Consider the following 27,032-nt stretch of genomic DNA (forward strand, 5'->3'; position numbering starts at 1 on the left):
CACCAGCACCTTCTAAGGAGGGTCACTAGAGCCAATGAAATGCATAAGACTTCTGGGCCAGCAGCAGGCACTTATGCCCTTCCAGAAGCCAGGCTGGCTCCCCCATTTTCCACCATTTGCACTTCGAGTCTAGGATAGAAGCCAAAAAAGGGTGGCAGAGAGCCATAGAAGGGGGGACGTTATTTGAACTTTGAATTCAGCCACATCTAAAATGATACTTCCCCACTGTCTCATTTACGCAGGCCAATAAATTCCATTTTTGCCTAAGTTCATTTGTATTAGATTTTCCGTCACTTGCTACCAGGAGGATACTAACTATTCAACCCTTATTGGGTTTTCTTAATCTATAAAAATGGGTAAATTCTGCTAGAAGATAAATCTATCTGCAGCCTACGATTTTAAGAAAAGAATGGGGGAGGAGATGCCTTATAATAGGTACTGAAATATATAATACGTAATAAGTACCTGAAAACAGGCACTTCTGGATAAACTACCTCTCAGGCTTGTAATCAATACAATAAAATTTACCGATTTGCCCACTGTACTTTAAGCATGTGCTATTTCGTTCCTTTCTGCATCATCATGGAAGGTCTATCATGGCGTTGAGTGGCATTTACATCGTGGGTAGAAATGTACCCTTGACATGATATTGCTATAGTGATCAGCGTCTGGTAACAGTAAAAACAAAGTGAGAAAAATGCGTTCTCATCTTTTAAATAGCACTTATTGGACCTGTGTAAACATAGTCTTTACCTATTCTAAATATTGCCTAATACTGTGTTTTTTAACTGGAGTTATGCAGGCATGAAATATCCTTGGCTTGCAAATTTTCTATTAACTTGAACATCCTGGGAACAGCAATGAAGTGCTAAAAATGCCAAAGAAATTAATGGCTTTGTGCTGTCCCAGTGAAACATGTCCACTAACATTTAGAATTCCACATCCCCAGGACGTCACTCGTGTCTGCTGACTTAAGCTGAAAGGCCTGGAATATACTGGGTGAACCGGGCCATTTCTTAAGTCTCTCTGTTGAGCTTTTGTTTTTCTCTTCCACTTCTTCTTTTCTCCCTCGTTCCATCCTTTCCCCGTCCTTCATACCCAATTTCCTGGGATTCATTTAGGATGTTATTTATAAGAGACCAGAAAAGGGCTATTTATACATTTGGAATAAGCTAAGATGTATCAGGATGAATTTCATATTTCTCAGGTAAAAAAGAACAAATGTACTAAATATCCATGTCTTGTTTAAAATATTCACGGGACATCAATGTTTATTGGCCTTAAGATCCATTGTTTCCGGTGTCTTTAGAGAGAAACCTCCCAGGCCACATGCAGGGTCTGTGTGGTCCGACATCAAAGCCAGGCCAGGGATCTGCACTGTGGCTCTCTGGTTCATACTGTCCCTTGAAGGGTGTCGGTCAGAGAAGGCAGAGTGTCTGTGCCAACCAGGCCGGGCCCTGACTGTCTGAGGTCCCTCAGGGCTTGTGCAATCTCACGTCACTAGTTCATATTATACCCTTTGTCATGAAAATAAGGGCCTGGTTAGGGGTGTAGCCCATCAAGTACTGCGTGCAGGCCTGCCCCGTGGGGTCATTTGATTCCTCCACAAACATTTGCTAAGTACCCACCGTGTGCCAAGTTCCGAGATAGGCAGGCACTTTTGAAATATTTACCTGCCCAGAAACCTCTCCTTATCCATGTTCTCCTGGGGCTTTTAATGGATCCCATCTGCCACCGGTCTCATTCCTTACCCCGCCCAAAGGACAGTGACAGCAGCACTTGTCTTCGCCTCTGCACTCTCCACCCTGGTAAGGAGGGTCTCCCTTGTGCTAGACTCTCAGGTAAGTGATAACTCCAGTTAAACTTACCTGAGAGTAAACTTACCGTGAGAGCCCACTCACGGCACTCAGTGGTCTACCCAGTCCAATACTTGTTCTCCTCTTAACACAACTCCCGTCAACAGACCTCTCTGTTCCCATTATCCTGGCCTTGGTCCAGACCCCCAAGATCTCTTGCTGTACCTCCCTCGAGTGACTCCAATCACTATCTACCCGCTGCTGCCAAAGTTCATTTTCTTTTCTTCTTTTTTTTTTTTTTTTTGGTGATTGAACCCAAGGGACACTTTACTGCTGAGCCACATCCCCAGCCCTTTTATTTATTTATTTATTTTCTTATTTTGAGACAGGCTCTTGCTAAGTTACTCAGGGCCTCCCTAAGTTGCTGAGATGGTCCTTAAACCTATGATTCTCCTGCCTCAGCCTCCTGAGTCACTGGGATTGCAAGCAAGTGCCACCGCACCCAGCTCAAGTTAATTTTCTGAAATACAAATCTGGCTGTGTCACCTCCTCGCCTATCACCTCTCAGGGCTTCCTCCTGCCTCACAGGATCAGCACCCATCTCCCCTGCATAACCAGGTCCTTGGGCTCTGGATTCTGTCCATCGTCCTCTCCTGGTTCTTTCCCGAGTGCTTTGCTTCCTTCTCTCATCTGGCCTCACATCAGATGCCTCTGGGCCTTTGAACATGGTTTTCTCTGTTTCTCAAAAGACTTTCTCCACCTGAGAGCTTCTATTTTCTAAGCATCCTTGAAGAGTCTGCGGGAGGTGCGCTCTGTGAGGCCTTGTCTTTCTCCAGGGAGTTGTTAGTGCGTCTGTCCATGCTCCCAGAATCCTTCAGGCGTGTCTTCACTAGCTTGTTGAATGTCCGATTGTGATGATCTGTTTGCATATGGAGCTTCTCTATTAGCCTGTGAGCCCCTTACCATGTCTTGTTCAGCCCCACGTCCCCACCGTGCGACACAGTGCTTGGCTTCAATCAAAGGTAGGTCCTTGGTGCTGTGTGTGTCGGAGAGATAGAAATACAAGGCACATTTTCCATCCATCTCCTTCCAGCACAAAGGTGAGATAACACATTACTTGTGAATAATTAAGTAACAATGGTAGTAAACACAGCCCAGAGAGTAATATATTCTTACCGATTTGGAAAAATAGATATATTATTTTGGAATCAGGAAGTCAAGCAAGGTATTGATTTGGCTCTTAGAGAGTTGCCCTTCAGTAAATAGAAAGGGGGAAAAGGCCACAAAGGAAAAGAGAAAGTTTGTGAGCTGAAGTGTGAAGGCAGGAGAGCCGGGGATGTGCTCAGGGGTGGAGGGAGGTGGCACTGGGTAGTGGGGTGGGACCCGGCCATGGATGGCCTACAGCTTCAGACTCAGGAACACGGGCCTTCTCCCAAAGGCAGCTGAAACTTCTTGACAAAGCAAGTGACTAATGAAAGTGATATTTTAGAACCGATTAGCAAGGGGTATGCGGGATGGAGTAAAGCTAGAAAAACAAATCAGGAAAACTACTGCACCATCCATGTTTGAGGGGCTGGGGTTCCATTCATGGTAGAGACAAAGGAGTTAGGAGGAAAGGATGGAGAGCTATTTTGAGGATCAAGTTGGATGGCCAGGGGGGCACTTGAGCCCCAAAGGGAGCAACCCAATAGAGCCAGAGATTTCAAGCCAGGGGTGTGGGAGGAACGGCAACTTTGGCAAACAGTAAAGTTAGAAGAAAGACTGTGGTTTAAGAGGAGATAGTGAATTTTATTGGAGGCTGGTTATATTTGAGAGAATGATAGGATATCTGAAAGGAAATGTCGGAATGACAATATGTGGGCTGGGGTGGTAGCTCGGTAATAGAGCACTTGCCTAGCATGGGCCAATCCCTGGGTTATGTCCCCACTACTCCACACCGCCCCAAAAATAATTTGTGGAAGATAATATGTGTGAAGTTGCATCCATTATTAAATGGATGATTTTAGACTTCATCTTCCTCAACTGTAACAGGGGCCTAATTATCATATTTATCTCATAGGATCATGGGGAGGATAAATGAGATCATGCATATTACAAAGAATATCTGGCAAATAGTAACAGCTCAATATTAGCCATTATCACATAAAAACCAAAATTGTTACAATTCTCTAAAATGCCAAGAAATTTTCATTTTATTTTCCCAACAATTAGGTAAGGCAAGTATTATTATTACTCTTCTATTTTACAGTGAGGAAACCATAGCTCAGCAAGGTTAACTGACCATATCACTAGTAGGTAGTAGAACCAAAACTCAAATCCAGGTTTTCTATGCAAATCTCCTAAGTTACTCTACTGAATTTGTGGAATCTGATTTGGGTTGGGGAACAGGGAGCGTCAGTCACACAACTTCTGAACACCACCGAATTTCAGGACTGGCTTTTGACATCAGGTCTTTAGTGTCACAATGACAACCCTACCTGAAATACACCAGGGCTATCAAGTTCAGCAAAGAGTAATAAATGAGAGTCTTTCAGGATGATTTTATTTGTTGAGCTTGGGTCCTCCAGTGCCCCACCCCATCTCCACCAAGCTTCCACAGCTCCATGATATCTTCAAAGATAGGTCTTCTCCTTTAATTTAGAACATAGGATGCTAATAACAGTCTGATACCTGTCAGCAAGAATCTTACCCGGCTGCAACAGCTGCCCATAACTCTCACCTTTCAAGTGATTCCTCCAACGTTCAAGCAATCAGGAAATTGTGTTGAAGATGAAATCAACAATGAGTTTCTGCCTGGTAGCTGTAAAAATGGTTATTGCTGACCCCTGTCTGTCTTTGAATTACTGCTTAGCTTTCTGTCTGGACATATGGAGAGAAGAAATCTTTGGGGATGTTGCCAGATAAAGCTGGCTTACCTTGGATTCCTGAACGGAAGGTATGTTTAAGAATAGACCCAAGGGGAGACGCAAGGGAACTGAATGGAGCCACAAGAATTGGGCCTTGTGTCCACCTTTCCCAGCGGCTCCTTTGATTTAAGAAGGGAATAGAGTTATGGCAGAACACCATACAGAATGGATAGTAAAGGCCCTGGACAGAAGATAGGCACTTTTGAGGAAGCTCTTTTTTATAAAAGAATGTAAGAACTGTCTGGGTAGATTGTGTCCTTCCAAGACACCAAGGCAGGAGACTGGTTTGTTGGTTTATGAGGGGTGGAGACAGGAAATTTCAAATCCTCCGCCTACCTTGGAATGCAGATTCCATCACGGCCAAGGGCGTTTCTTATTATTTTCAAGCCTCTTTTCCCACATCTATAAAAAGGAGTTAATCAAAGGTGTTGCTGAGGTTTAATTAGTTAATATTGTAAAGTGCTTGGAAGATGCAGAGGAGATTATAAATATCCACAGTTAAAAGTCCTCTTTTAAGAAATACAGGTTGAAGTTAAGATTTAACAAATCATATTGATCCCAAAATAGCTAAGGGCAAATGAAGGTGGCTTAGCTCTGACAGAGAACTTTCCCTGATATCACGGGATATTGCAGTCGGCAGGGAAACGATGGGACTCTCTTAGTCTTTATAGGGGTTTTTTTTTTAATTGTTGTTGAGAGGAACAGAAAGGAAATATCTTGTCTCTATCAGGATAAGAAAACAGGGAGAGCTAAAGAAAAATCAAAACAGATTCATGTGTTCCTAGCACACCCCTTCCCCACCCCAGGATGATCTGGCCCATGAATTTAAAGTGAATATATATAGAGAGAGCTCCGGGGCCTTCCCAGACACATGTGCAAAAATAGCTTTTCTCAGCTCGGGGTCTCAGACATGGGAGCCTTGGAGAGGCCGTGGCATGGCTGAGCCCTGCTGCCAGGCGCACCTTCAAGCTGTGTGATGCTGAGCAAGTCACATTTCTTCTTGGAAACTTGCTTTCTTCCTCTGTGAAATGGGGCTTGCTCCTGCCTCCCAGGGTGGTGAGGAGAATCCAAAATGACTGGTGTCCCATGCCTAGGTTGTGTTCTCCCCTCCCTTTTTGCAATGATTTCCATCCCATTTCTTTCCTTCCCACAGCCTGGGTTTCCTTTCTCCTGAGCTTCTGAAATACAGGCACCCTTGTTTTCTGCTCCGAGCTATTGGGCTGGTCCTATTTACTTTCCATGTTGCAGAATCCTGAGGGCTGATTCTTACTCGGAAACAGCAATCCAGGGGAGGAGGCCCTGTTTTCTGCCAAGGTTGCCTCAGGGGAAACACAATCTTTAAAAAAAAAGAAAAGAAACACAAAGCAAAGAATTTTGAACTATTTTACAAATCCCAGACTTCAATGTTTCAATGTCTTTGTATTCCACTATCTTGTAGCTCACATCCGATTTTAAATTCTTCAGGATAAGGGCTCTTTAAGAACATAGCCCACTCTATAGGGAAAGCCTGGGACTACCAGGTCTGAGCTTTGCAGGCTCAGAATGGCCAAGGACCTCTCCTGTGACGTGAAGCAGCCCAGGCAGGCTGTCCCAGGCACTGTGGTAAGGTAGCACTATGTTCTCCAAAATTTCAACCAAAAGTCCTCACTGGGATTCACGGATTCCTGGCCTGGTTAGAGCTTGGGTAGGGAATTTGGAGCTTACAAAGTTGCTTCATTGATACAGACACTGAGTTCCAGGCTCCCGAGAGATGTACATAGAAAATAGGTCAGAATCATCCACCAGGCAGGGGAGGGTCACTCAGCTCCTGACTCCCTCCTGGGCCCACCTGTCAACATGTGACATTGCTATAGAAAGAATCACCAGGGTTTAAACCTTCAGATACCTGGATGTCTAAAAGACATTAAAAAAAAAAAAGGACACTTTAAAATAATTAAATAAATAAAACTCTGACTTGGGGACAGTGGAGTAGATAAATCCTTGAGGTTTAAAAAAGATGAACAGGACAAGTATGTTGGGGAAGGACTGTGGCTTCCACCACCTGATTTGTGGAGGGTTGCTCGTGTGGATCGGCATGGACTATTGGTCTCCCCTCTCCAACTCCTGGTCATCTTCATGACCACCATGAATACTGTCAGCGTTAGCATCTTTGTCTAAAGAAGACAGGACATGAAATGAGCAGGAATAGGTAAAGAGATGCTGTATGCATTTTGTGCTTTGGATATACTCTAGGTGTGTGACAAACACCACTTGGGTCAGTTGTTTTTTTCTGGGTCTGGTTTAGGATGGTTTTTGTTTGTTTGTTTGCCAAATCCGCTGCTGCTTGAACTATAAAGAATATGAAATTACAAGGAACAGGGAATGCTGACATCTTTGATACCCGGCTAGAGCTACAGGATGTATGCAGGAAGGAGAAAGCAAGCCAAGGGCTCCCTCAGTGCCACACACACCTCCGGTGTCCTGCAGTCTCCAGGTGCTGGACCATGAAATGAGGATGGAGACGCCCCAGCTCAGGGTCTTGGCTTTCACCAGGGAAAGCGCATGCCTGCCGTTCAATGGGACTGTGATCAGCAGCTCTAGGCTTCAGCCTGAGTTCCAGCAGGTGGGTGGCAGGGAGAATGGTATCTGAGAAGAACCCAGTCAGCCTCCACCTCACCCCCACTATCCATCTCCCAGTCTGTCCAAATCACTTACAGAAAGACATTGTTTGAATTAGCAATAAAATCATGAACACCCCAGTAGAAAAATAAGCCAAAGGAGAACACTGAAGATTAGTTAAGGAAGAAATACAAATAACTAATAAAACTTTTGAACACATTTCACTTTCACTTGTTATCAAAGAGATACAAATTAAAACAATGAGATATTTTTCTCTATCAACTTGACAAGGAGAGGAACATGACATTCACTGCTATGGAGGGTTTGGTGAGATAGGCACACTGTGAGCACAAATGTAATCTTTCTGGAAAGTACTTTAGATATGTGGATGTGAGTATCAAAAGTCTTAAAAGTCTTTATGCTGTGTCCTAGTAAGCCCAGTTCTATAATAAATTACCAAGAAATAACTAGAAATATCAAACAAATCTATATGTGACATTCAAAAAATATTTATATCAAAAAATTGAAAATAACATAAATGTCTAAAAACAATATTAAAAAGTTAACTCCAAATGATAAAATATTATACAACAACATTAAAAACATGTTTTCAAATAATATTTCATAGGGTATATAAGAACATATTTCTCATGTAACATTTGAGAAACCATGGGATGAAAAATTATATATCATATGTTTCCAATTTTCTAAATTATAGACAGATAGCTATGCCTGAGGAAAAAAACATTTGAAGGATTTATACCAACATATTAGCTGAGTCTTGTTTTCCATAGTAAGATTTTTTTTCGGGGGGATGCTAGGGATTGAACACAGGGGAACTTGACCACTGAGCCACATCCCCAGACCTATTTTGTATCTCAGAGACAGGGTCTCATTGAGTTGCCTAGCGTCTCGCCAAATTGCTGAGGCAGGCTTTGAACTCACGATTCTCCTGCCTCAGTCTCTTGTGTGTGTGTATATGTGTGTGTGTGTTATGTGTGTGTGTGTGTGTGTTATGTGTGTGTGTGTGTGTGTGTGCATTGCTCGGGATTGAACCCAGGGCCTTGTGCATACAAAGCAAGCACTCTGCCAACTGAGCTATGTCCCCAACCCCTGCCTCAGCCTCATAATAAGATTTTATACTAGGACAAAAATGAGCTATTATACCAAGATTAATTTTTTTAAAAGAATTACAATGACATTATTCCATACCTATGGAAATCACCAAAAATAATTATTATTATTATTAGTAGCAGTAGTAATACTAATTAGTGATACTAATAATTATTATTATTTTATTATTACTACTACCACTAATTATTATTATTAGACCAAATGCTAGCAGAGATGCAGAGAAACTAAATCATTCATACCTTACTGGTGGAAATGTGAAATTCAGAAAAGAGTGTGGCAGTTTCTTGCAAAATGTTTTCCAGAATCTTTATTCAAAATAACCCCAAACTGAAAGCAACTCAGGTGTCCTTCACTGAGTGAGTGGTTAAACAAACTGTGATACATTCATTCTATGGAAGACTATGCAACAATGGAAAAGAGCAAACTATTATTACATATAAAAATTAGTCCAACCTCAAGGGAATTATGCTGAATTTTAAAACATCCAATCTCAAAAGATTAAGTATTGTATGATTCCATTTATATGAAATTCTTGAAATGACAAAATTATAGAGATGGGGTTCTGGGGCTGTAGCTCAGTGGTAGAGCACATGCCTAGATGACCAAAGCCCTAGGTTTGATCCCCAGCATTACAAAAAAAGAAAATTATAGAGATGAGAAATAGAAGAAGAGGGTAAGGAGGTTCAGAAAGTGGCTGTGCCTATTACGGTAGCACAAGGAATCTTTGTGGTGGAACTGTTCTGTATTTTGACTATGGAGGTGGTCATACAAATCATATGTGATAAAGCTACGTAAAACTAAACATACTCATATAAATGAAAGTATATAGAACTGTTGAAATCTGGTTGTGATATTATACTGTAGTTTTGCAAGAACTAACATTGAGAGAAATTGGATAAAGGGCTTAGGGTTCTTTCTGCATTCTTCCTTATTCCATAAGTGAATCTAAAATTATCTAAAAATAAAGAGTTAAAAAATAAAAGAGATGGGCTGGGGTTGTGGCTCAGTGGTGGATCGCTTGCCTAGCATGTGTGAGGCCCTGGGTTTAATCCTCAGCACCACATATAAATAAATAAAATAAAGGTCCATTGACAACTAAAAAATATTTAAAAAATAAAAAATAAATAAAAGAGGCAAGAACCTACAAATTCAATGAAATTTAAGAGATACATCAACCAATTCCTATGTGTGCTTCTTATTTGGATCCTGATTCAAACTCTAAAAACATGTGACATTGGTGATACTACAAATTTGAACTGAATAGTTGGTACCATTAAGAAATTTTAATTATTTTTTAGATGCAATGATGCCATTGTGGTAATTTAGGGGGAAAATGAATCTTTAGAGATTCATTTAAATTTCATCCAAATATTTAGAGAGGAATTCATCTGATATCTGTATGGCTTCAGAAAAATGTGAGCAAGGAAGAGGGTGGGGTGTGGATTGGTTAGGCTTAGCCATCAATGGATGCATAAACTGGTGATATCTATTTTTATGTCTTTTCAAATATTTGTGATATCTATTTTTATGTCTTTTCAAATATTTCCATAATAAAAAGTTGAATTCTTTTAAATGATGAAAAATTAAAAAGAAGGCAGAATCTCCAAGGAAATTCTGTTATAGTGCTTACCTGTTTCTGAATAAGCATGTGGCTTCTATCTGAGCACATCATGTACCAGGCACTGTGCTAGACTTTAAAGGTAGCTCAGTGGTAGAGTGCCTGCTTAGCAAGCACAAGACCCTGGGTTTGATCCCCAGCACTGCAAAAGAGGGGGGGGGGGAGAGAGAGAGAGAGAGAGAGGGAGGGAGAGAGAGACTCAGATGGGGAACAGAGAAATGAGTTAGAGAAGGTCAAAACAGGGGGTGTGGATATTATATGGAGCAGAGATTAAAGGCTAATGGGAACAGAGGAATTGTGAAAATGAGTAAGTACCACTGGAGATGGGAAGTGCTAATAGGATTGTACAACGGTGGGAGAACCGACTGCTCCCTGCACCAAGGAAACAGAGCCCTGCCACCCCTTCAAGGACACGCTTCAGCCTGAGTCTGGTCGGTAGAGAGGAGAGGTCTATCAACCTGAGCTTGAGTCCTAGGCATTGCCTGTTTTCATACCAATGCTGTTTATCTAGGATCCCCTTCCTGCCCCAACTGCATGCATTCTTATTTTTAGGTGACTCTGCTGTCATCTTCAGGGAGAAGTCAAAGCAAGGCTAACCATATTTACTGAAGTCTTCAGCTCTCTCACAGGGAGATTCCAGCTCAGAGGCTCTCCCATCACCAGCCACTACCAGCTCCAAGGTCCTGGAATCTTCCAGCTCTGGCTCCATTATTCAGATACTGAGTCAGATGAAAACTGTTAAATGAACCTTTTCGAATCTTGGTTAGGTCTTAGGGGAAAACATAAAGCATGGGGCTGGTATTGTGGCTCAGCGGTAGAGCGCTCGACTAGCACGTGCAAGGCCCTGGGTTCGATCCTCAGCACCACGTAAAAATAAGTAAATAAAATAAAGATATTCAGTCCAACTACAACTAAAAAATAAATATTTAAAAACACAAATATGGCATTTGATGAAGACAGTGTTCCATTTACCTTGATAAAATGGAAAGTCAAGTGAGAATAAACCATTCATAGGTGTGTGTGTGTGTGTATGGGTGCACACACATAAACTCTCTATAAAATTACATTATGGCCGCTGCCTAATCAGTTGTAATAACGTAAAAGATGCCACATGGTTAATAGTATTAAGGCCATAAATTACATTTCATAGAGTGTGGTTTCTCCACAAAGCCACTTGGCAAGGCACGCTGTGATTAATGTCACACTAGGGAGACGTGACGGAGATGAGGTGGGTAAGAAGGGGTGGCAGCAAGTGGGGCACAGGGACAGTGATGACAGCAGCCTTTGTGTCACTGGGCCCCAGAGACCAGGACCCTCATGACTGGTGGACAACACCCACTTTGCTTATTTCTTAAAAAAAATGAAAAGCCACCCAACACTTCAGGAAAGCACCAACCTCTGTGCAGGAGATTGCTGATGACACGCATTATTTATCAGTGCCGTGTCCCATTATTACTAAACAGAGAATCCATAGATCAAAACATAAAGACCTGCAGAAATAACAATCACCAAATAAAGGTAAATCTTCTACTAGAACTTACCACGACGCCTGGCCACTGGAGCAAAGTGTTCGTTTCCGGCCCTGCCATTTGTCACTATTGATTCTGCCTGGGAGAGAGGAACAGCTCCACTGCTTTGACAGAGAGTGATTTCCCCTCCCTCAAGGACCATTTGCAGCCTTCAGCTTCATTGGAATCCTCACCTCTAGGGTCTTTTTTTTTTTTTGGTACCAAGGATTGAACCTAAGATCACTCAATCACTGAGCCACATCCCGGCACCCCCCCCCCTTTTTTTAACTTGTGTATTTTATTTAGAGACAGGGTCTCACTGAGTTGCTTAGGGACTCACTAAGTTGCTGAGGCTGGCTTTGAACTCTGGATCCTCCTGCTTCGGCCTCCCAAGCTGCTGGGGTTACAAGCTGCTCTAGAGACTTTATTCTGATAGGAGAAACCAATAGAGCAGTTAGGTTTTTATTTCAAAAGTCTGCCAACAATTTACTTTTAGTATCAAATGTCTCCAAAACCTGGAACAATTATTTTAAGGGTTACAGAGTTCGAGCATAGCTTATAGGTTTGAGTACAGCACACCACCAGGTACGCTTGCTAGCAGAGAAAAGAGAGTCCATGATGATAGTAATAAGAGAAGGAAAAGCGTCTTCACCTGTGCAACTCTTGAGCTTTGCATGTTTCCAAGGGGTTGCTCATTTATTACCTCCAGATGGTTTAATAGGCTGGTCTTCCAGTTAGGAAAGACTGTTCTTTGGGAAATGGCTTAACTATCCAAGCTGTCTTTTATTTTGATAACAAGGAAAAACAACTCATTCTAAGCAAGTCATAATTGGTGAGATTAAAAAAAAATATTTTCCCAATATAATTCAACAAACGCCTGTCAAGCTTCTGTCCAACACCACCACTAAGCCCTAGGGGATGCACGTTTCTTCATCAGATATTTACTACACACCTGTCCTTCAGGCCGTGGGCTAAGAGCTCAGGGGTGACATTCCCTTCCCTCATGGAGCTGATGGCCTGGTAAGGGAGGTAGTCACTAAACAAAAAAAAATCACACAATTAAGAAATTCATTGACATCATGGAAATCTATAGAGGTGGACAGGTGCTGTAAGAACCAACCACGAGGGTCTTGTCTGAGCACTTGAGGAAGACACCCCTGAGGACTTAACCCTTTAGGTGAGAAGAAAGGAAAGCTAAGAGTTTGCTGAGAGAGGAAGGGTGCGGTCAGGGTAGGCATAGGTAGCAGTCTCTCTCCAAAAGCTCGCAGCACAGACAAGTCATTCTGATCCAATGAAGGTGCTGTGTGCTGTGAGAGGAAGTGGATCCCAGCAGGTGAGCCTTCCTGAGCCTGCCCTTGAACCCCAGGCTGCAGGGTGAAAGCAAAACACGGAACGAGAACAAAGAGAGACCGACTCTTCTTGGCTTGCCACTGACATGTGGTCAGTGCTCAATAAGCAGAAGATAATATGGCTGCCCGTTGTTATGTTGTTATTTCCTCTCTTGGAGGAGCACTTTAATCTCTCTTTCAAAGTGAAAATTGAAAAATGAGGATTTAACCAAGATGCAACGTATTTGAGAACTGAAAATGAAAGGAAAAAAAAATTCTTAGCTCAAGTGCCTTGACAGAGAACGAGTTCTCCTCCCTCAAGTGTACACTCGGCTCAAGTGTAACAAGATGTGTCTTGATGAACACCATGGGGAAAGCATTTTGGATTTCTGAAGTGGGACTGAACATAGGCCAAGTGGGTGAAGGGATTCTATGAACTTTTCATGCACGCATTCATTCGACAGCTCTTTACTGAGCTTCTACTACATGCCTGGCATTTGGCAGTAAGCAAGGCAGACAAGGTCCTTGTCCTCAGGGAGCTTGCATTCCAGTAGGAGAGATGGATACTACACAAATACAGTTTTAGGGGAGTTATAAGTGCTATAGGAAAATCAAGTGCATCCAGGTAGTGGGGAAAGATGGGAATGAGGGTAGAGAGAGTCTATTAGGATCTTGTGGTGGAGAAAGTCCCCTCTGCAGGGCCAGCTTCCCGAGTGTGTGGCCAGTGCCTTTGCATATGCCACCACTCTTGGGAGGTGGCCCTGGGCTCTGCAGTCATCATCTTAAAATGTTTGGGGTGTGTGATTTGTGAGTGAGAGCAAGTGCTGGATCTGGAGCCTCAACTTATGTGTCCCACCTCCTTGGATGCTTGGCTGGTCACTCCCCGATCCCTCAAGCAACTCCTGTCACCCTCAGCCCCGGGCGGGGGGGGACTAGCACAGGTACTGAGAGAGTCATGTGGGGAGCACATATCCCAGGGTGGGCCATCTATGAAGGTCTGCCCACAAGAATCCCTTACCCAAAGGGACATGCTGTCAAATGGCGAATTAAACCCATCATTACAAATAGAGAGAGACCACAGGGGGAAAATGCAGGAGAGCTTTTTTTTTTTTTTTTTTTTTTAATATTTATTTTTTAGTTTAGGAGAGCTTTTCATCCTGCTTCTTGAACAAGAAGACCTGCCCTACATTTTCCCTGTGCCGCTGGTCCCTGCCAACTATGCAGCTGGCCCTGCCCCTCTGAGGAGGGGACAGCAAGCAGAGCCCCTGGTGGAGGCAGATGTGGGTGGGGCACACTGGGCCCAGGAGACTGAGCGCTAAGGCCCTCAGGAGGGAATAAGTTGGTGTTGGGGGAAAAGCAGGAAGCCTGGTGCAGCTGGTCTGTCCCCTGTCAGTGGGAGGGGGCAGGAAAGAGGAGACTGGAGGTACACAGAGCCATCTTCCTGTACAGGTCATGAGGAGCTAGCTTCCTGTCAAGACGGAAGCTGTGGGAGAGTTCTAGGCAGGAAAATTATACCATACTTTGAAAGGCTGTTTTTCTGGAGATGGTGAGATGCATTTTTAGTGTATTGATGCATTAACTCATTTCTTAATGCATCTTGTCATCAAGGGGTGGGGTTTCCCTGAAGGAAGGCAGTGACAAGGGTGAAGGCTGATGGGTTAGTAGAGGAGGGGCAGGAGCGAGGTGAGGCCTGGGGGAGCCGAGCAGGAAGGAGCGAGCCTAGTGGGGAGAGGCCACGGCCTGCATTTTCCTCCGTGGAGCAAGAAGCAAAGTCGCCTGCTAAGAATAAGGGGTGGCTCTCTGAGGAGAGGTGAGAGGGTCTGAAGATGTTTTGAGAGGAACGGGAGAAAGCTGCCTTGGGGCAGGATCACAGAGGGGGTCAGACAGCATAGATGGGCCCACTCTGGTGACAACCTCTCTCCTCTTTTCTGAAATTAACCTCCTCAGATCCCATATTTTGCCCTTTCCTGAAGGGCCTCCCACACCGAACCCCCCACTGTCCTTCCTATTCTCCTTAAAAAAAATGCATAGAATTCTAATTTTTAAAAATTTTCAGATTTTTATTTGTTGCAGTGCTGGGCATGAACCCAGGGCCTGGTGCTGCACTCTGCCACCCGGCTTCATTCCCAGCCCAGATCTCCACTTTTAAACCCCTAAATCCCTGCGATGCAGCTGTTCCAGCAGTTCTGCAATATCTCCTCTTCCCCTGTCTCTATCTTTAAATAATCGCTCTGTCTTCTTCTGCTAGTCCATCTTCTCATCACTCCCTCCCTAATCTCTTGCCACATGATTTTTTACTCCATTATGTTAGCAAAATGTCCCTTAAAGGTCATCCTTGGCTTTTGCCCTATCTTGCCTTAGACTACGTGTGCACGCATTTAATCTGTATAAGTTTCTTCCCTACTTTGTCCTCGCCGCTCATTTGAAACTCTGGTGCTGTATCTGCAGGACACTGGCTCCCAAGCTTCTCCTCCTCTCTCTGATCTCCAAGCCCTTTTATCTTCTTTGCAGCTCTCTCTCCTCTCAGTCACTTGTCATTTGTAGGACACTTGGCTCCTGCTCACTGCTTGGCCCAGCCCTCAGGGATCTTATCCATTTTTCTTGCCACCGACTATCCTCAGATGAAAGTGGTCTCCCAGCTTCACGATCAGCTCTTGGTTTGTGATTCCTTGTTCAAACCCATTATTCCAAACTTCCCCTGATTCTGTTGTCAGGTTCCCTACGGAAAGCTCTCATGTCCAAAAAGCAGCTCAAAACTTTCCCTACAAAAATCCCTATTCAGGTTCAAAATTTGGCCTACCATCCTTGAGTCTACCCTAGGTTCAATCATGGAGCTAATCTTCACCGCCCCTACCCTTATCCTCCAAATACTATGTCTCATCACTTTTATCCTCTGAGTGCATCTCAGATTTCGTCCTTCTTCTTTCCAATTAATTCAGTCACCCAAGATATAAACTTTGAAGTGACCTCAGAGGTCTAGCCTCACCTTCCTCCAGAGAGACTGGGACTCTCTCTCCCATGTCCTTGGTCAAAATCAATAACTTATTCACTCAGCAAATGTTGACTGAGGACCTGTTATGCATATGTGGGATATGGTACTGGACAAAGAATGCGAGTCCTTGCTCTCCTACAGTATCTACTATATTCAGACAGACAATGACTACACGAAGCCGTTTCTGGTAGGGATAACTGGTTGCACAACTCACGGTAACTTAGCAGAGGGAGGTGATGGAAGAGGTGGGATGGGATGCTTCACTAAATGAGAGGTTAGGTAAGTCCTTTCAGAGAAGGTTACATTTCAATTGGAACCCAGATGAACAGGAGGAGACAGTCATGCTAGGCTCCCGGAGTGACCCAAGCAGTGGCATCTGTGGGAAGGTCCTTACATGGGAATGAACCTGGCTGGCTTCGTTTGGGAGGCCCAAAAAGGATGATGTGGTGAGTGCAGTGAGCCAAGAGGAGGACTGGCGAAGATGAATTTGGAGAGGCAGCGGTGGCCAGGCCACGTGGAGGTTTTGTTTTGTTTTAAACTTTGCCGCAGTCTGGCTGGGCACAAAATCACGAGCCACTCAAGCAGGAACAAACTTTATTTCCCAAACTCCCGCGAACGCCAGGCACAAGGCCTTCTCCGGGACACACCATACCAACCGGACAATCCCTCCTCCGGAAATCCCTCCTCCTACCGCACTCCCCCAACCAATGGGAACTCTCCGAGAATCCCCGAGAGCTCCGGCAGAGGGGGACAGCAGGGGTCTAATATCCAAATGAATACACATCCTAACAACCATTATCGTCTCAATGGCTTACTGTCACCTTTCAACCAAAAATGCCATGCCTCATTCCTACTCAGCTATGGCTCTCAGCAAAACTTTATTTATTTTTATGTGGTGCTGAGGATCAAACCCAGGACCTTGCACGTGCAAGGCCAGCGCTCTACCACTGAGCCATAACCCCAGCCCCCACATGGAGGTTTTTAGGCTCAGTTGAGTCATTGGAGCTTGATTCTGAGTTCAAGGAGAAGCCATAGTGGGGGGGGGGGCGTGAGCAAGGCTGTGATATGATTTGTTTTGCATTTTTATAAGGTCACTTTAGCCTATTGTGTAGCTCCCAGGGAGGCAAAAGGAGAGCAATTAGGAGTCTAGCTGAGAGATAGTGGAGGCCCGGGATAGGTGAGGCCAGTGTAGATAGAAATGAGTGGAAATGTATGTTAAGATATTTTGCAGGTAGAAATGATGGGATTTGTTGATGGATTGGATATGGGGGGAAAGGAAAAGGAGAAATCAAGGATGACTCCTAGGTTTGGGTTCAAACAATGACTCCTGATGTCATTTCCTGAAGTGGGGAGGCCTGGGGTGCGATATCTTGGTGAGTAGAGAGAATTCAATTTCTGCTTGAATACTCCTGATGATGGGGTGCTCACTACAAGGACAGGCTATAATGCTACTGATATTTGAAAGCTCTTGTACTGAGTCCAAATCTCTTTCTTTACAAATCTACCCACTTGTTCTAATTCTTCCCTTTCCACAGAATGAATTGTATCTCTTCTTCCCTACATGACAGTCCTTTTTCATTTTGTATTATTTTAACCTTTGTTGAGGAGAGTTACTATGCCCTTCTTTGTCTTTTCTGATTAATTTACTCAAATTTTTTCTTATTTCTGGATCATGGCCGATTCAAACTGGTTTTCCTTCCACCTCATGCCCGTCTATCATGACAAAGAGCTAGATCCATCTTCCTCATGCCCTAGTCATTAATCACGGAGGGTGAGGCATTTTGCTATGTGTTGGGGAAATGTCTCCAGTAGGAGACTAAAATTAGACTCTTCTATTTCAGTTTTGCTAAGGCAAGAGGACAATAGGGACTACATTTTAAAACACCACCATGTGAAAAAATTCAAAGTCAGTAGTCAAGAGGCGTCTTGAACTTCCAAGAAAATCCCACCTCTCTATAACAAGGGAGTTGAGAACGGAGACTTGAGAGTTTTGTGCAAGAACAATGTGTGATTGGCTGTGAATACCATCCCTCCCGAGGGTGGGAGGGGGCTGCTTCCTCTTTCACCTTAAATCATGAGAAGAACTTTAGGGTATCATTTAAAGAACTTGACATGTGGCCAGAAGGTGGGGTGGGGTACTAGGCTTAAGACATGATTTGAGGGGTGGTCCCCAAAGGTTCTTGGCTGGAGATAGATATCACACTATCTCCAGTGTGATAGTGTTAAGTAGTAGAACATTTAATAAGTATGGCCTAGTAGAAGGTGGATAGGTCCTTGGGACATGCTGCCCTTCAAAGGATAAAGGTAGTTTGGGCACCCCAGTTAATTGCCATGACAAGCTGATTTAAAAATAGTGAGGCTGGTCCCTGAATCTTTCAGGCTTCCTGCCTTACCATGTGATCTCCTCCGTACTTGCTTCCACCATGTCACCTACCATGAGGCCCTTACAAGAGGCCAACAACATGAGGCCACCAATTTTGGACTTTCAACCTCCAAAACTGTGAGCTACTTTGGTCTTTTTTCTTTATAAGTTATACAGCCTTGGGTATTTTGCTATAGCAACAGAAAGTGGACCAAGATGAGAAGCATCTTATCTTGGAGGGGCAGGCCAACAGGATGCCTGAGTGGTGTCTGACCCCTGCCTGGAGAATCTAAAAGGTAATGATGGACGGGCTAGTTGTTCTGATGGCCAAGGTGAAGGAGCAGTGGTTGTACTCGGCAGCCTGCACACACAGTTTCTGGGAGCAAAAAAAAAAAATGTGAGAATATTTCTCGTGGAACTCAAGTTGGATTGTGTAGGAGTGAGGGTAGCCTGGAGCCTTTTCGGGGTCTTCCCAAGAGATCCACCTAGAGGTCTTGATAGAGAGGGCTGCTGGAAAACTGAGACTTAGGAGGGTGTCATTCAGAGAAACTGCTTCAATGGAAATGTTGTCGAATATTCCGCAAGATCCCACCAAAAAGTCCAGGAGTGAACCAGTTAAAATAGATCTCCAAATTGTGAAGTCTTATGAGGATAGTACTAGTCACGTAAGCCCTTTCCTGTTTGCTTTAGCTGTCCCCTTGGCCCTCTTTCGCCACAGAGGAGAGACCAGGGGTCACAACTAGCTGGAAGGACAAGGCGAAAGCAGTAAGTACCAAGAGAGAAATTGCAACCTTCTCCCGCCACCTGCAAAGGACCTGATGGAAAATGCAATAGAATTCAACCTTGAGTGTTCGATTACATGGATCCCACACACAGTTACTTATTGAATTAAAACGCTGAACAGGGGGAAGCTTGCCCCATCTTTAAGAGATGGTAGGAGTCCAAAACAAAACCTTCTCTGATTCCATTTCAAGCGTCTTCCTTGCTCAATATTCTTCTTATCCACAGATGAAAAAAAAAATCCTTCACTTCACCATTCTCTTGCTTTAAGAGCTCCCTTCCATGATTCTCTTGCCTTTTAGATTGAATCCAAACTCCTAAGCGTGGAATCGGATGTTCTCTTGTTTCTTGAGTTCATCTATATTTTCCATATGGAACCTTCTACATTTGCAAATAGAACATTTGCCTTCCATTAAGTGGTCCTCTGTGCTTTGTAATAACAACTAATATTCATTGAACATTTATTGTGTTCAGCCTCATACAGTCGGCTCTCTGTATTCATGAGTTCTGCCTCTGTGGATTTAACCAACTGCGCATGGAAATTTTTTTTTTTAGAAGAGATTGCATCTGCGCTGAACATGTACAGACATTTTTCCTTGTCGTTATTCCCTCAACAATATAGTACAACAACTATTTACATAGCATTTATACTGCATTAGGTACCATATGCAATCCAGAGGTTATTTAAAGTCTACAAGAGGATGTGCTCTGTTATATGCAAATACCATATAAGGGACTTGAGCATCAGCAGATTTTGGCATCCTGGAGTGATGGGGGTCCTGGCACCAATGCTGAACCACCCCTCAGCCAACACTGAGAGATGAATGTATTACTTAACCCTCACAACAACCTTTTGGGAAAGGTATCATTATTGTTACCCTCATTGTATAAATGAAGAATCTGAAATCAACTAATAAATGAGGCTGTGATTGGAGTCTAAGAAGTCTGACTCCAGGGCCCACAGTCCCAACAGCTAGGCATGCTACTTCTGCTTACCTGTATTCATATATTCTTTGATCTCAACCTATTTTGAGCTTGTCCCTTGCCCTTCTCTCTTCTGCTTATGCACCCCAAATATTTTTCAAATCCCCAGATCCAACTCCTCCTACTTTCCTAGTTACTTTACAGTTATCTCTAGTCTCTGAACTTCCCAAACATTTAATCCTCGTCAAGGCCTTTAAAACTTGAATTCGTGCTGTTTTTTGGTTGTTTTGGGCATGTCATTTTGTTAAGCCTCTATAAATTTCTTCCAGGATAAAGACCTGTGTTCCTTGCTCTCCTTGTATTCACCATGGCAATGGCTCCCAATAATGCAGAAGTTATAAACAGACTGTTCACAAAGAACCAAGTAAATGATGCTTTAAATGTATGAAAAGATGCTGGTCTTCATTATAATAAAATATATGCAAAGTCTGACTGAGTTACTATTTATCACCTGTCAGATAGGCAAAAATCCAAAGGATGACAGCATATTCTGATGACAAATCTGTAGGGAAAAGGGCCCTCTCATATACTAATGCTGGGAATGCAAAATGATACATCCCTTACGGAAGAAATTTGGCAGCATCTAGCAACACTACACGTACATTCTTTTCAACCCAGTAATCTCACTTTTGGGACTCTATTCTGAAGATTCACTGGCCAAAATCCAAAATGCTGTATATTCAAAGCTATTCTGTGCAGCACTATTTATAAAAGCAAAAGTCTGAAGAAACCCAAAGTCAATCAGCAGAGGCCTGGTTAAATAACTATGATACATCCACCTAAAAGAGTCCTGTGCAGGAATGAGGAAGGATCACTACAGAATGTTCTGGATGATCTCCAGGATCTACTGTTAACTGAACAAAGTGAGGTGAAGAAAAAGGAGTATGGAATGCTACCATTTGTGCAAGAAAGGAAGAAATATGATTCTGTGTGTGTGTGTGTGTGTGTGTGTAAATTCTTACATTTTCAAAAGAAAACAAAGAAAGAATAAGCCCCAGATAATAATAATTATTGTCTATGGTGGGGAGAAATCAGTGAAGGAATTGGAATGAGAATAACTAGCTGAATGTATCTTGCTTCCTAGTTTTGATTTTGGAATCAAGAATTTTACATAATCCAAAACCAAAATAAAGGATCGAAACCAAACAGAATCAGCTATACATATGTACTGGAATTGAATGATTAAGTAAGTGGAATGGAGCCAGATTTCTCACTGTTGAAGTGGGAAGTCACAGAGAAGCAAAGGCAGACAGCAGAAATGATCCGTGGGGTAACTGGAGTCAGAGACACTAGTATGAACTCACGTTTAGTTTAATATAGATACAGATGGCTACACATGGAAATGTTTATAGATCCGCCTAACATACCCCAGTTAGAATCACATGTCCATTTCCTCGACCTGATAGCTCTGTGACAGCCTGGAAGCAATGACACCCCAGTAGCCACAGCACACCCAGCTCCCAGATCTTGGTTTCTAACACCCTCCTCCAGCTATAGGAACTGGGGCATCTTAGAGAAGTGACTGGTTCTATGACTAGGGCAAGAAATATGCAAGATAATCCTGGAGCATCTTGTAGTGCCAGAAATTAAGGAAGTACTTAAAAAAATTATGGGGACATGTCAAAAACACACAAAAACAAACTAAAGAGCGCCCAATGGCCAAAGCTGGACCAATTTGAACAATAACAGAAATAAAATAGAATCGAATTATAACACAAAATATAACAAAAATATAACTATGAGTCTGTAGTGATATAAATAACAATTTTAATAAATAAATGAGAAGAGACAAATCTCTCATGTACAGGAATTCCAAATAATTTATGTAGCTATCCACCCTCAAGGAGATAAAGCAAAGTTCTCTCCTCCATAAGTACAGGCCTATAAAGGGGGTAGGGGGTTGTAGTGGACAGAGTTGACAACACTGCCTCAGAGAGGTGATAACTCACATACCCTCCATGGGAAGTTGTGAAAATGGCATTTCACTCCTCTAGTCTTCCTTTCCTAGACCCATCATGAGAAAAATATTAGCGAGTTCCCAGCTGAGTAACATTTCACCCAATATCTGAGCAGTACTTGAAACTGTCGAGGCCATCAAAAACAAGGAAGGGCAGAGAAGTTGTCACAGCCCCCTTTAGCCAAAGAAGACAAAATATCCAAAAATAATGTGGTTTCCTAGATGGGATCCTGGGACAAAAAAAACCCGGATATTAGATAAAAACTAAAGAAATCTGAATGAAGCATAAATGTTAGTAATGTATCAAAAGTGGTCCTTTAATTACAACAAAAGTACCACATTTGTGTAAGATTTTAATGACAAGATAAACTAGGTATGGGATATGTGGGAACTCTCTGTACTGTCTTCACAATTTTTTCTGTACATCTAAGACCGCTATAAAAATTTTAAAATTATTTTTTGGGGGAGGTGGCCAGTGCCTCGTTAGGGGGTTCTTCTTCCTGCCACGGAGGGTATAAGCCACCTAAGAAATGAAAGTCTAGAATAATTTAGTGAAGAACAAAAGACAAAGTCTGAATTAGGTTTAAAGGATTGAAGTGCCTGATAGGTCCAGCCTACACAGGAGCTGGAGCTAGACAATTAGAAAATGGTCCCCGTGGTTTATTTAAGGGGGTACATCAAAGGCAGGGGTAAGTTTTCAAGGGTGGAGTCTTGCCTCATGATATCTTACAGTCAGCAGGTTGACTGGCATCTTGGCAGGTCACTCCCATCTCAGAGGGGCTGTGTGGCTGGGTGGTTGTAGCAGGTCACCCCATCTTCAGTGCTGTGTGGAACATGGCAAAGTGAAATAGGGCTCATAATGTGTCTGGGCCGTCAACCAGAGGAAATGTCCACTGGAAGTTCCCAGACACCAGATTATCCTATTCACTACACTGTGATGGGCAATATAGTCCACACACAGCCCATGGACAGCTCTCAACATTATTTAAAAATAAAACACAAGTAAACTTAACAGTACATCAAGCTGATTCTATAAACATAAAAGAATCTTTAAGTGACTTTGAAACACAGCATCCTGAAGACAATCATATTGCACAAAGAAATCTTAGATTGTATTTGGTATCATTTGTGATGGTCACAATTGGTATTTTATACCAATTTGGAAAGAAAAAGAGAGAACAAACATGATTATGTTAATATCATTAAGAGCTAAGCTTTTAAAACCAAAGTATATAAAAACGTATAAGCTTTGTTTAAATGAGAGCATAAACTCATAATTTGTTTTTCTTCCCTCTAAATAGTGCATTTCCTAGTTTTACCCACTGAAAATGCCCAGGATCGTTGGGCATTTCCTGATGCCCAGGAGCAATTAGCACCCCTAGAGCACAGATTGTAATGCCTAAGTACCATTTCCCACAAAACTGAATCTGAGAAATGGCTAGTTGCAGATCTGAGGCAGATGAGCCTGCAATATCATATCACACCTAAAATCAAGGGATTTATTGAGACTATTAAGCCATATTTAAAAAAAAAAAAACCCACAGGAGCCAACATTAAACAACTCCCATCCACCAAAGACAGGAAAACCTAACATGGAAACAAGTAACCATTGTAACAGATCAAACCACACTGAGTATGTGAATGTCTATGAACCCATAATGTCTCTCTCTGACAAGAAAGAAAACCTTATTGGCCACTTTTGGGAAATTTTAGGGCATCACTCATTCTGACAAATATGAAAATGAAAACCAAATGTAAATACTAAAGCTTTTATCTTGCATTCCTGTGCAGACTGTATTTTGTGGGAACCAAAATAGTTTATGAAGGAAATTTCTTCTCCATCAAAGAATCATGGCTAATAAAAAGCAGAAGAAAAGACATAAGTAGAAATCACCATGAAACAGAACTAGACAGTGATCAAATTGGCTGCTTCAACTACTAAATAAAATGTTGATGGGGAACTTTATAATGAAGAACCAAGCTGACAACACTTGAACCTGCTGATGAATTTTAACTAAAAGTGGAACAGCTGGACATCGTGTTCCTCCACCTGTGGAGTTTTCTTGCCAAAAAAAAATATTGAATCTAATCAAGCTTCTACCCATCAGCTTACAGAAAGAGAGTCAGGGGAACATGCTGAAACAGTGCCGTGAAGATACCGAGAGTCAAATGCAGAATGTGGGGAATTCTGCAGGAGGAATGGTACGATTGCCTCAACGAATAAATAGCCCTAAAATAATGGAGGGGACTATTATAAACTAAAAGAGACATAGCAACTAAACACAGTATGTGTATCTTTCTAGAGATCTGAACAAACCAAACCGAAAAAAAAAAAAAAAAAGAAATGAGGTTACTATGGAAAACTGAACATGGAGTGGGAATTTGATAATACTAAGAAAGTATAATTAATGTTAGGCATGATGGTGGCAATGTGGATATACTGAAAGAATAAAAAGTTCCTATCTGCTGGAAGAAAACACTGAAGTATTGATGGGGGAAAGAATGAAACATATGAAATTCACTTTAAAATATTATAGTCTGGGGACTGGGGTCGTAGCTCAGTGGTAGAGGAGTGCTTGCCTTGTACCTAGGAGGCACTGGGTTCGATTCGCAACACTGCACAAAAAATGAATAAAGAAAATAAAGGTATTGTGTCCATCTACAACTAAAAAAATAATGATTTTTTTTAAAAATCCAGTCTCACCCCATTCAAAAAAGTGGCACAGCTGGGTAGAATTGAAACAAGAATAACAGAATGTGGATAGTGACCAAGGCTGAATGACGAGTACATGACTGCCACTGTACTATTATCTCCAGTGCTATGTATGTTCAAAGATGTTCATGATAAATAGTAAAGCATGTATTTTTTTTTCCAAGACTTGGTATGGATTTATGGGGAGATTTTGATTCTAGATAGGTGGAGGGGGAGGGGAGTCAAGACAAGCAACCCAGGTAATTCTGACCCAGATAGTTCAACACCAGGTGACAGACTATGCACCACTGTGGGTAGGAAACAAGCCCTTGGTAGGTTATTAACTAGGGGTGGGGCGTGGCTCAGTGGTAGAGTGCCTGCCTAGAGAGGCCCTGGTTTCAATCCCCCTCAGCAAAAAAAAAAAGGAAGACCATGTTTTGATCTGGGATTGAAGTTGCAAAATCCCTTCCATACAGAAGAAATATGTGAAATATCAAATGTGATAGAATAGAAATAGGCAAAGAGAAGGCTGACCAGGGATGGCTATCTCCTAGAGTTGGGTAATATCATCTTTCTGCCCAAGGCTCTTTCATAAAGACGAATTCAGGATTCTCCAAACTCATTAATTGAAGGATCAGCCGGATTCTCAAAGACTTGCTAAGTGGGTGCCAATTTCGTACTTCTCTTTCCTCCAGCTGTTGGGCTGTGCGTGATTCTTCTGTCTGGTTTATGGCACAATGGAGCGGTTTCCCTCTCCCTTTTACCCACATGCCAAGAAAGCTGTTTTTGAGACTTGTGACCCTTCCATCCTCTTGGATTTGCTTATATGCATATTTTAACTCCGTTGCCAGCAGTAATAAAGAAGGAGACCATCAGAGCCCGTGCTTCTGTTCAGCAGTCCCCTAAGATCTCTGAGAAAGCAGATCTGTTTAGGTAAACCAGAAGTGAGAATCCTCCTGAGGTGTCTGAGCTACTGAGCTTAATTGGGCTGCAGCTGCTTTCCCTCCTCCCATACTCATTCCTGGTTCAGCTTGTAGACAACAGGGATTTGCCAGTTAATTGGCTGTTTCTATGATTGTCATTCACTTAGGCACCCGTCTTCCTCTTTGTTACTACAAAATGCTTCTCTTAAAATGATTTGCTTTCCTATGGATCCTGAAGACAAATGTGCAACTCTGAATCTTTAGGATCTGTCACAGAGAGTCTGCTCCATGAGGAGAGATGGTGTATGTTGTGGGACTTGGGGTGCTGTGGCGAACAGAGTCCAGTGGGGCTGGGACTGGCGTCCTAGGTTATATATTAAATAAAGATGCTGGACTTGTTTCAAGTCTCAGAACCAGTTGGGCGGGTTGAGGGAGTTTCTTTTTATTTCTCACCACCCAACTGAACAGAGGAAACTTTCAACTTCGTCAGGTGAATGGTTTACTTGGAATTGTTGAGAAAGATCAGCAAACTGAGGTTTAGGTTGCATAGTTCTGTCATCTTTTTGGCTATGGGCTAGACCCCCCAGAACAGATGCAAGGCCACAGGATTGAGCAAGAGGCCTACTAGCTCTCAGTTCAACTTCAGACTTAAGCTGCCAATGTTGTTTTTTTTTTTTTAACTTGGCTGGCCTCTGACATAAAAAGCAATGGGATCCACTGCCAAAATCAATACATCGTATGTGTCTGTGTGTCTGCCAGCCTCGGGTTGCCTCATGGTGTTGGGTTTTGGTGGTCACTCTATCTCCTCTCCTCATTGCTCAGTGTCAAACTGCTGCCCAAGTTTCCGCCAAACTGTTTCCAGAGCCTCCAGCCCCTGCTGATCCAATGGAAAGTTCCAGAGTCATTCTGAGAGTGTACTTCTTTGGAGCACTTGGTAATTTTTTTTTTTTAATGGGAATTTTGCCATTCAGGAATCCTAATTGGTTCCTAGGAGATGAGATGATTCTTTTGGCTCCCACAACCTCTGCATTTCTGCAAGGCCATCCTCTGTTTACCAAATGAATACACTGGTCCAGGAGCCAAGCAGAAATCATCTCCAGGCCCTCTCCACTAAAGAAGCAAAGAATGCTATATGTTGTAAATCAAAAAGGAAGTCTGGGGGTTGCATTTCAACAAGTCTCTTTTAACTCAGGAATTGACGCCAATAGTAGGTGAGGTCAAATGGATTAAAGTATCTTGTAAAATATATAGTATGTGCCTTGCGGCTCAGTTGCCTCTCCCCCTCCCTCTACTACCTAGAGTAGGGAAAAGGAGTGTTTTAAAAGCCCACCACCCAGGTAGCTCCCCAAATCAATTAGATCTCTATTTATGGGAGAGGTTTTTGGGTTGTTTGCTTTCACTACCTAGTTCATTCCAGTGTGCTCCATGGTCAAGAACCATCATTCTAATGAGAA

The 27,032-nt window shown here is 42.7% G+C and overlaps 1 long non-coding RNA gene across 3 annotated transcripts in view; it reads left to right on the top strand.

Moving 5' to 3' along the window:
- Window positions 1-1,427: 1,427 nt before the first annotated feature.
- The window catches only part of LOC131424682 (uncharacterized), a 57,138-nt gene continuing 31,533 nt past the window's right edge, over window positions 1,428-27,032 (top strand). Inside the window, exon 1 of one of the 3 annotated variants that reach the window (XR_009228087.1) lies at window positions 1,428-1,841. This is a non-coding gene — a long non-coding RNA (uncharacterized LOC131424682). Of the gene's footprint in view, window positions 1,842-18,240; window positions 18,381-25,557; window positions 26,513-27,032 lie in introns of those variants that run through there. The other 2 variants (XR_009228088.1, XR_009228089.1) reach the window with 2 other exon arrangements.

This window comes from Marmota monax, unplaced genomic scaffold, assembly GCF_021218885.2.
Source record: "Marmota monax isolate L192 unplaced genomic scaffold, Marmota_monax_Labrador192_F-V1.1 WCK01_AAM20220418_F8-fsc00087, whole genome shotgun sequence".
Taxonomy (NCBI): Eukaryota; Metazoa; Chordata; class Mammalia; order Rodentia; family Sciuridae; genus Marmota; species Marmota monax.